The following is a 10,534-nucleotide window of genomic DNA, read 5'->3' as shown; positions in this document are numbered from 1 at the left end:
TCCCCGCCCCCCCGTGGCTGTCGTCATTTCCGTCGGGCCAGAACGCGGAGAAAAGGGCTCCTTTTTTCGGATCCCCTGGGTCCGTGGGGCTTGGGGGTGCGGGCTGATGGGTCTCTTCCCATTCTTTAGAGTCCGGGCCGCCCCTTTGGGAAAAGCTTCCTCCAGGCCAGTGGCCGGCGCTCCCTCGGGCAAATGCGACAGGCTGGGACTGCCTCGGTGTCCCTGGGCCCCAGGGGCGGCGGGTGCAGTGTGCGGGGATGGGATGGAGGAGCCTCGGGGTGGGGCAAAAAGGGAGAAGAGAGCCCGGGGTTTTCGGGGTCGGGAGGTGGAAGGCCATGAAAGATGATCTAGGGCAGGGGCCCTTAAACCCCAAGAGTAGTCTGGTGAAGCCTATTGGCCCCTCCCTCCTCAGAGTAAAGCTTTTAAATGCATAAATAAAACGCACAGGATTACAAAGGAAACCACTTATGTGGAAGTAAAAGTGTAATTTCATTTTCCCCATCTTAAGTTCCCGGATCCCCTGACGTCTATCCACGAACCCCAGGTTAAGCACCCCCCCCCACCCCCCCAAGGTTACACAGAATAGATCCGAGATCTAGTCCAGTTCTGCTTGCAGCGTTATCCTTGTCCCAGCCCTGTAAATAACATTTTGTCTTGACCAGAACTCCGACACAAAAGAGTTTTTAAAAAACCATGATGGTGATGCCAGGAGATGGGCAACCGGGTGGCTCTTGGCAAAGGCAGCGTTGGTGTGGGAAAGTAATGGCCAACTGTGAAATACAGGTTTGAGAGTACTGTGACTGCTATCTCTCATGACTGTTACGGGTACTGAGAGGTAGACGTAACCACAGGATGTAGCCCAGTTTTCTTTGAAAAACTGTACTGAGATCAAGTGCAGGTTTTGACTTCATAAGAGCTGGTTTTGAATCCTGTTTCCCCCAATTACTGTATGGCCAGGGGCAAATCACTTAACCTCTTAAAGTGTCAATTTTTCTATCTTTACACCGCCTACCACATTGAGTTGTGAAAAGTGCTTTGTGAACCTTTGTAAACTCAATCTAAATGTGAACATACTGTACCGTAGTTCTATAAATGTGCTTTTATGGAATATATTGAAAATGACCTTTGGTATTTATTAAGTGTAATAGAAGTTACCTTGTTATTTACATTTTCCATCATCTATAAGTTCTGAATTAGGATATCATGAGAAAAAACTGATTTCCGTTATAATGGCAATAATTTCATTACAAATGAGAGTCAAATTTGCTCCATCCAAAATATAGGAGCCAAATATACTTAGCTAAAAACTTCAACTTTTAGTGGCTATATTTTACAGAACTCAATTTTCATCACAATGTCTGATTAATCCTCCACAGGATCTTACTCTGATTCCTTATGGTGCCCTGAGCTATGGAAGGGTTCTGACAGCTACTGTCATGTTGGAAAGGCTTCTAGAATGATACCTGCAAAATGTTAGTTTGCTGTTCAAGAACCAATCTGAATACACAGAGTAAATGACTAGTATGTTGACCGTTAGGTGGAAAATATGGCTCAGGTTTGAGAAATAAAAAGTCATGGGCATGTAGACTCCTAGAAAGTTTCATGCATAGATATTATGAAGGTTTTCTTTCAGAATTGAGTTGGAAATCACTGTGGACAACGCCAGTAAATAATATCACAAAAAGTGAAAGGGACTATCTCAGCAGTCAGAAAAATTCTTAGTTACCAAGATGGTTGTCATTTATGAATCAGCTGTATAGCATCAGGTGAATAATTAGAACAAAGGTCAAGATCAAGTTAAAAAAAAAGATAAAGGTAAGGAGATACTGCATACAAATTGTAATAGCTTCAATCTAAACTCTTTAAATGAGTCATATAAAAAAATGAGAGATGGAGGATGACAATGGCCCTAATTTTGATTATCATTACTTTCTGTAAACTTCTGAACAATACGTACAGTGAAGAAGCCATAGGAGTCCAGAAATCACCTTAACCCGTGAGTCAACCTTTATTAAGCCCTTACTATGTGCATTGTGATAAGTGCCAGCTATACAAAAAAGGGGCAAAAAACTTGGTTCCTACACTTGAGGAGCTTGAATTCTAATGGGGGTAGACAGCATACAAAAGTTATAAAATATATGCAGTGTAAATGGAAAGTAATCATAGAGAAAAGGCACAAGCCTAGTGGTGATAGGGGCCAGGAAAGGTCTCCTTGAAGAAGGAATTTGAGCTGAGCCTTTAGGGAGGTTGGGAGGCAGAGGTGAGGAGGAAAAAATATTTTCAGCAAGGAGAGAAGCCAGTGAAAAGGTATGGAGTAAGGAGATGGAGTGCGGTGTATGATGAATAATAATAATAAATTACAATGATAGTTTAACATTTATATACTATGTGCTAAGAACTGTACTAAGAGCTTTACTATTATTATTTCATTTGATCCCCACAACAACCCTGAAAGGGTGGTGCTGTTATTTCCCTATTTGCTAAAAAGTCAGTGGACCTAGATTGTAGAGTGCGTGGAGGGCAGTAAAGGGTAAGAAGACTAGAAAGGTAGGAAGAGGACAGATTGTGAAGAATTTTAAAAGCCAAGCAAGATTTTATGTGGAGTTAATAGGGTGCCATTGGAGTTTATGAAGTAGGGAGTGTGTGTGTGTGTGTGTGTGTGTGTGTGTGTGATATAGTCAGACCTTCCTATTATCTATTATATCTATTAAATATCCTAGTGTCTTGCACTGGGTTGAGATGGAAGACAGGCTCCTTTTATATGGTATTGTTCTTTAGGTGCTCCCAATCGTGGATGCCATTTTTTATCTTTTAAAACATTATTTATTTTTCATTTCCAACATTCACTTTTATAAGATTTTGAGTTCTAGATTTTCCCCTTTCCCTTCCTCCCCCTCCTCCTCAAAATGTCATACAATCTGCTATAGGCTTTATACATGTTCAATCGTTTTAAACATATTTCCACATTAGTCATGCTGTGAAAGAAGAATCAGAACAACAGGGAAAAACCATGAGAAAAAAAAACCAATAAAAAAAGAGAAAATAGTATACTTTGATCAGCATTCAGACTCCATAGTTCTTTCTCTGGGGGTGGATAGCATTTTTTGTCATGAGTCTTTTGGAATTGTCTTAGATCATTGCATTGCTGAGAAGAGCTGAGTCTGTCAAAGTCAGTCATTGCACAATGTTGCTATTACTGTGTACAATATTCTCCTGGTTCAGCTCACTTCACTCAGTATCAGTTCATGTAAGTCCAGGTTTTTCTGAAATCCACCTGCTCATAATTTCTTATGGAACAATAGTATTCCTTTACATTCATATACCACAACTTGTTCAGCCATTCCCCAATTGATGGGCATCCCCTTGATTTCCAATTCTTTGCCACCACAAAAAGAACAGCTGTACGTATTTTTGTACATGTGAGTCCTTTTCCCTTTTTTGTGATCTTGTTGGGATACAGACCTAGAAGTGGTATTGCTGGATCAAAGAGTATGAAGTTTTATAGTCTTTTGTGCATAGTTCCAAATTGCTCTCCAGAATGGTTGGATCAGTTCACAATGCGTTAGCGTTCCAATTTTCCCAAATCTTCTCCAACATTTAGATGATATTTAATTGATTGCATCAAGCCTCAGAACATTACAAAATCTTACCGAGATCCATGACAGTTGAAAAGCAATCAATATTCTATTCTGGAAAAACTAGGGGAAAACATCTGTACTTCTAGATCATTACCTGTGTTTGGAAGGCTAGTCCATCGAATGACTACATCAAGATTTGGAATAGGCCAAGAATTGAATAGAAGGAAGAGAAAAGTCTTAATTGTACTTTTAACAATTATAAGCTGCCTCCAGAAACAAGAACTTAGTTAAATATGAATATCTTCCTCTTGATGCTTTGTGATTCTGATTACTGGAACACAATATTTTCTGAAGAATCTGAGTGGCAAATGACCCAAAGGGTGATGGAGAGATGCATGATGGATGCAAGTAGGCTGCAATATGTTTTTATTCCTTCCTTCCCTCCTTCCTTCCTTCCTTCCTTCCTTCCTTCCTTCCTTCCTTCCTTCCTTCCTTCCTTCCTTCCTTCCTTCCTTCCTTCCTTTTGTTCCATTCCTTCCTTCCTTTCTTTCGTTCCCTTCCTGTCTTTTTTCCTCTCCGCATTTCTAGTAATGACCTAAGGGTATGAAGTGGTAAAAGGGATAATATAACTACTCCCTCACCTCTACTCTTTCATTAACTCTTTCATCTCCCCCTCTTAGTTTCCTTGACATCCTTCAAGATTCATTTCAAAACTTCCTACTCCTGGAGGCCTTTCATAGTCCTCCCATTTGCTAATGCATTTTTCCCCCTCAAAGTCCTTTCTCTCTATACCGTAAAAACTTGTATCTACCCCAATGTTTAAATGTTGTCTCCTCCTTTAGGATGCAAACTTCTTAAGTTTGAGGACTCTGTTTTTATTCTTCTTTGAATCCTCAATCTGTAGCACAGTATCTGGCACATAGTAAGTGATTAAATATTTGTTGACTGACTGATGAGGTGGAGCATTCTCTTGGCAGGAGATAGGAGATAATAGATACATAGATTAAAAGCAGCACAGAATGCAAAAAAAACGTGGTGGAAAACCAGCTCATTAGGTTTCTATGGGCAATCTTTAGGAGATAATGGATAAGCATCCCACAAGATGAGAGGGTGTGGGTGTTGTGTGGCTTACATCTATGGAGAGAATCCTCACATCTATGAGATCTCAATCCACTGAAGTATTTCTGATTCCTAATATTGGTTTTCTCTCAAGACAAATGTTTAAATGGCAGAGTCAAAGGCACATGCTTCTAATTTGACTAGTGGTCATTTGAAATCAATGTGAAAATTCAAATCCTCTAAATTGATTAGAAAGGGTTTTTTGTTAAAGTTGATTTCCCACCTTTTTATCTTTGTTTACACTTTTCCCAAAGTGTAGAATTTCATGCCTCTACCTTTTGAATTTTTATCCACCCTTTAAAGCCCAATTCAAATGTCACTTTTCTCCCACCCAGAAAGCCTTTTTGATACCCTATCCCATCCCTCAGTCAGTTATCACCTTCTTCCCTCTTCTCATACTTCATGTAGCAGTTTCTAGCTCTCTGTGCTCTTATTATGTATTGATTTTATTACAGCTGTTTGAAGATATAATAAATCCATCCTAACTTGTAAGTTCAGTGAGGCAAGAAACAGATTTTACAAATTCTTTGCTAATGGCAGTCAACTGTTAACTACCTGAGAAAATAAAGGACAATTTTTTCAGTCTACTCGAGAGGGTTTCCCACCTCAATTTAGGTAAAATATAGTGGGGGGGGGGAGAGAGAGGGGGGGGGAGGGGGAGGGAGAGGGAGAGGGAGAGGGAGAGGGAGAGGGAGAGAGAGAACACTGGGAGAAAGATGTGGACTAATGTTGATGGTATTTTGTTGGAATTCTAATTGGATAATCTTTCCTATGTTTGTGGACAGATTTCAGGGAATTTGTGAAACTGGATGGGAAATTGCATTTTTATTCAATATAATTTGTTTCTTTTGTAATTCTATATATTTATATATTTTATTCATTTAAAGAACATTCTGAGAAGGGTTCATAGGCTTCATTAGACTGTCATGACACATGTACAAAAGTTAAGATTTAAAGAGACAAAACAGACTTTCTTCCATCCTAAATGGATAATTACTTTGTTCTAGTCATAAATAGGCCCCCTGATGCAAGCACCTGAACTTTTTGAGGGAGTTTCAGATACAGAAATGAAGAAGGTAAAACCCATAGCTTCACTTGTTCTGAGATGATATGCAGGAGAAATACTGTATGCATGCTGTAACTCTTGCACTCATCAGCACAGCTAACTGGCTACATCTGTCAGTGAGTCAGATGCCTATTCTTGGCTCCCTAAAGAGCTATAGAGATAGAAGAAGCTAGTAGAAATGGAAAGCTGAACTTTGGGAACTGGAGTGTTATCAAATAGAAGTTGTCTGTGATACACAGTTACTAATCTGATCTGATATTAGTATGGTTGTGTTTTCTTTTAATACTCAAAGTAAACAATCTGTAAAGTACCAGTTCTTCATCTTTTATGTGTGTGTGTGTGTGTGTGTGTGTGTGTGTGTGTGTGTGTGTGTATGTGTGTGATGTATACTCCTGATAGTATGGTAAAGCCTCTGGATCTCTCAGAATGATATTTTTAAATGAATAAAATAAAATAGATTGGATTAGAAAGAAACTTGGCATAGTGGATAGAGTGCCAGATCTAGAGTTAGGGAGACATCTTACTGAGTTCAAATTTGGCCTCAGACACCTACTAGGTGTTTTACCCTGGGCAAGCCACTTAACCCTGTTTGCCTCAGTTTTCCTCATCTGTGATATGATCTGGAAAAGGGAATGGCAAACCACTTCAGTATTTTTGCCAAGAAAACCCCAAATGGGTTCACAAAAAGTCAGATACTATGACTGAAAACAATGTATATTTGTTCCTATATCATCTCTCCCGTTAGACTATAAGCTCCTCAAGGGCAGGGACTGTCTTTTTGGAGAAAGAAAGGGCAAACCACTGCTGTATCTTTGCCAAGAAAATCCCAAATGGGGTCATGAATAGTCAGACAGGAACTAAACTGAAGAATTCCTTTTCTAAAGTTGTGACCACGATGAAACACCTAGGGTAATGAGAAAGGGCTATGCCTTTAGGTATGGGAACAAGCCAAGGCATTGATTCATAGATACAAACACAGATCTCTAGACAAGTGGAAAAAAGGAACAGATAATATGACTTTGTGGAAATAGTAGTTACAAGATTTGGCAATTGATTGGACATATGGAGTGAGGGAGAATGAGAAGTTGAAGGGGCCACTAAAGTTATGAACCTTGGTGACTGGGTGGTTGTGCTAGGGGGTAGTGAGGGGGGAAAGCAAGGAGAATTTTTCCAAAGGGAACTACACAGCTGCTGCTGTGGGTGCTGGGGTAGTGGTTAGGTTATAATGATCCTTAGAGGTCCACATCTGGCCTAAAAGGCGGAGAGGATACTGAGACTTTCAATAGTAAAGGTGGGAGCAGAGTAGAGGAGAGTTCCAAGATAAGGGTAGATGTGGTTGTATTGGAGACAAGCTTCATGATTGGCTTTTGTGGAAAGAGTGGGTATTTGAGCTATTTCAACCACACGGTCTTTGGGGACAGGCCATCCCTCTCCCCAACACCATGGACCTGGGTCCTACCTTAGAAACCAATGTATCAGAATCTAGGTAACTTGATATGATGGGGGAACACTAGCTGTCTTTAGTCCTGATTGAGAATAGATAGATTGGGTAATACTCACAGTTGGATATCTGGTGGTTTCATGTGAAGGTTTTTTTTTTTCTGGTTGCTGTTTCCAAAGGTGCAGGCAGGGGGTTACACATCAGTTTTTCCTTTCCCATTTCCCTCACCTGGTCAGGTGTGTGCATCAATATAATTCTGTCCCCTTTGTACTGTTTAGTTTCCCCAAAGGGAAAGCGTACCACTAGGCTGTTAAAGTCTCAGTAAATCTAAGCAGCTGGAAGGGAACAAATGGGGATGGTTCAGTCCAAGTGCCATGCTCTCTTTTTTCTTTCACTTCTTTTCCTTCATCTTCTCTCTCCCCCTCCATATAAGTCCAAGCCAAGTATTTATTTAATCAACCCCCACTGATTTTTCTAGCTAAAATCCCGTTTATTATTTATACCACTTTGCCACTTTTATGTTGCTTGCTATTGTTTATTTTTGTGTGTTTATGTTTTGTCTACCTAACTAGAATTTAAGATCCTGAAGGCCAGAGACCATGTCTTATATTTTTATGCATATGCCAATTCCCTGTTTTTGTCCTTTTTGATGTTATGTTTCAGAGATAGAAACTTTTCATTGCAGCCGGTAGATGTCTTTATCATTTAGGAATATCTTTTTTCCCCCTCTCTCATATTGGTAGTTACAGTATACTCAAACATTCAAATGGATCTGTCATTTCATCATTTTGGGTGTTCCCTCTGAATGGCCCATCTCTGTCATCCTGTGTGACTCATGTCTGTATTCTGAAAGTTCTACCAATGTGCTAGAAGCCTTTTAAAAAATTTCTCCCAGCATAGAGGGGGTACCAGTGAAGCCCTTTGAGTGTCTACTTCTTATTCCTTCCTCTTGCCATCTTCTTTTTCTCTCTTACAGTTTTTTTGATGACATCCTTTACTTCTGTTCTTAGGAGTTTCTTGGGTATATGTTACAACCTGCTTATTATACCTTCTATTCTCTTTCTTTGTTTAATGTTTCATCTTTAGTTTTTTCGAGGCTATGGTATTCAAGGTCTTGTGGCTATATTGTAACACTGGTAAAAATTGTTGTTTAGTCAGTTAGTCACATCTGACTCTTTGTGACCCCATTTATGGTTTTCTTGGCAAAGATACTAGAGTAGTTTGCCATTTCTTTCTCTAGTTCATTTTACAGATGAGCATTCTGAGGCAAACAGGGTTAAGTGGCTTGCCCGGGGTCATATAGCTAGTAAGTGTCTGAGGCTGAATTTGGATTCAGGTCTCCCTGACTCCAGGGTCAGCACTCTATCCACTGTGCTGCTTGCCTTTTGCTGATAAAAATGTTTGTATTAAAAAAAATAGGCCTCTGCTATTTTGGGAAGTTAGGGTCAGTAAAATGGCTTTGCAATTTCCCAAAAGCAATCTAGCTTGCTATCTTCCTTTTCTATTCTGGGTCTAGCTCATTGTCCATCTGTATTATCTTTCCCAGATAGATATACATCTTTATCTATCTCTTTTTTTTTGAGGGGAGAAGGCAGGGCAATTGGGGTTAAGTGACTTGCCCAAGGTCACACAGTTAATAAGTGTGTCAAGTGTCTGAGGGCAGATTTGAATTCAGGTACTCCTGACTCCGGGGGCTGATGCTCTACTCACTGCATCACCTAGCTGCCCCATCTTTATCTGTTTATCTATCTATCTATCTATCTATCTATCTATATATCTACCTGTCTAATCTATCTATCTGTCTATGCTGTTGGACAAGTTCTATAGGGTGTCCATTCAGATACATGTTGAAATTTGATCAATAGACATTTTTCATCCATTTAGTCCTTCCTATGTGGATGAACAGGCCAAATTCCCTTGAGTGATTATGGATCCCTTCCAGAAGTTTCTGTAATATCTGGGGCCTGATCAATCGATATCAGTAAAAGACAGGAGTATTTTGAAGACTCTTTCCTTTGCTCACATTCTGTATTGGATCTCCTCTATCTCAGTAACAAATACTTTTGGCAAGCATTCATTTTTTTGTTTTATGCCTCACGTGATGTTTATTATCAGAAGGTCATTGAACAAGGTTATTTCTGTTGTTATGTCTTCCAAGGAATATTGAATGAGACTGATAAATGGACAGGAGATACCTTGTAAAAATAGCCTCTGAGGCAGTGTATTATTCTATTGAGTTGAATATTTTTTTATAATCAACAAACACAATGGGATATTCTATTCTCTATGTCTTTTATGCAACTATGAAAGGGTAAAGATGTGGTCCATTGTTGAGTGTAGTTTGTGAAAACCTGTTTGTTTCTTGATAATACCCTCATGGAGAATATTTTTAGTTTGTGTATAGATGATTGATAAAACTTTTGCCTAGTAGTAACAATAATCGATGCAAAATAGATAGAGTCTTGATTTTGCCAATGACATGATAAAGAGGTTGTGTGATCAATCAGTGAGATGGAGGGAAGATGGGTTGTATCCCATCTTTTTCTCAATAGCCAATCATGGGGCTTGTCTCCAATACAACTATACTTGCACTTCTTTACCAGCATCCCCAACTCTACTCTTTCCCACCACTGTATAAGCTTCCAGCTTCCTGGCTTCTGAGATAGAAGTATGGCTCTCAGGGCAGTTATAACCTAACTGATACTGGATATTCACAGGAGCAGCTATGTAGGTGCCATTGGGAACATTCCCTCCCCTTTCACTGCCTCTCCAGCATTCCATGCTCTCTCACCCAGATAGCCTCATCTTAGGAACATGTACCCAATGGAGGCTCTGCCTGCCCTCCCCTCCATTGATCAGTGAGTAAGAACTCTGTCCCCCCTCACTCCTATTGGAGGGGCATGAAGATGAGGTTGAATAGGCATGAATGGGTTGTGATGTGCATTGCTGATTTCCTTACGTTTTCTTTTTGTTTTTCACAAACTCATCCCTTTTCCAAATTTCTTTATTCCTGTAGAGGGCACCACCATCCTTCTAGTAACCTAAGTACACAACTTTAGTGCAATCTACCAAGTGCTCACTCTCCCTCATCCCACATATCCAAACACCTGCCAAAAACTTTTCTACCTCCACGATATCTCTCATCTCTGTCTCCTCTTCTCTAGTCACACAGATACTCTCCTACTTCAGGGCCTCATCATTTCTCACCTAGACTATCAAAAAGCTCCCTAACTGCTCTCCCTTGCTTAAGTGTCTTCCCTTTCCAATCTATCTTCCATACAGCTTTCAGATGATTTCATTCCTAAGTCAACACACCATAGAAAGGGTTAC

Source organism: Trichosurus vulpecula, chromosome 5 (genome assembly GCF_011100635.1).
Source record: "Trichosurus vulpecula isolate mTriVul1 chromosome 5, mTriVul1.pri, whole genome shotgun sequence".
Taxonomy (NCBI): Eukaryota; Metazoa; Chordata; class Mammalia; order Diprotodontia; family Phalangeridae; genus Trichosurus; species Trichosurus vulpecula.
The sequence above is the reverse complement of the archived record's forward strand: the minus strand, read 5'-3'. Positions refer to the sequence as shown.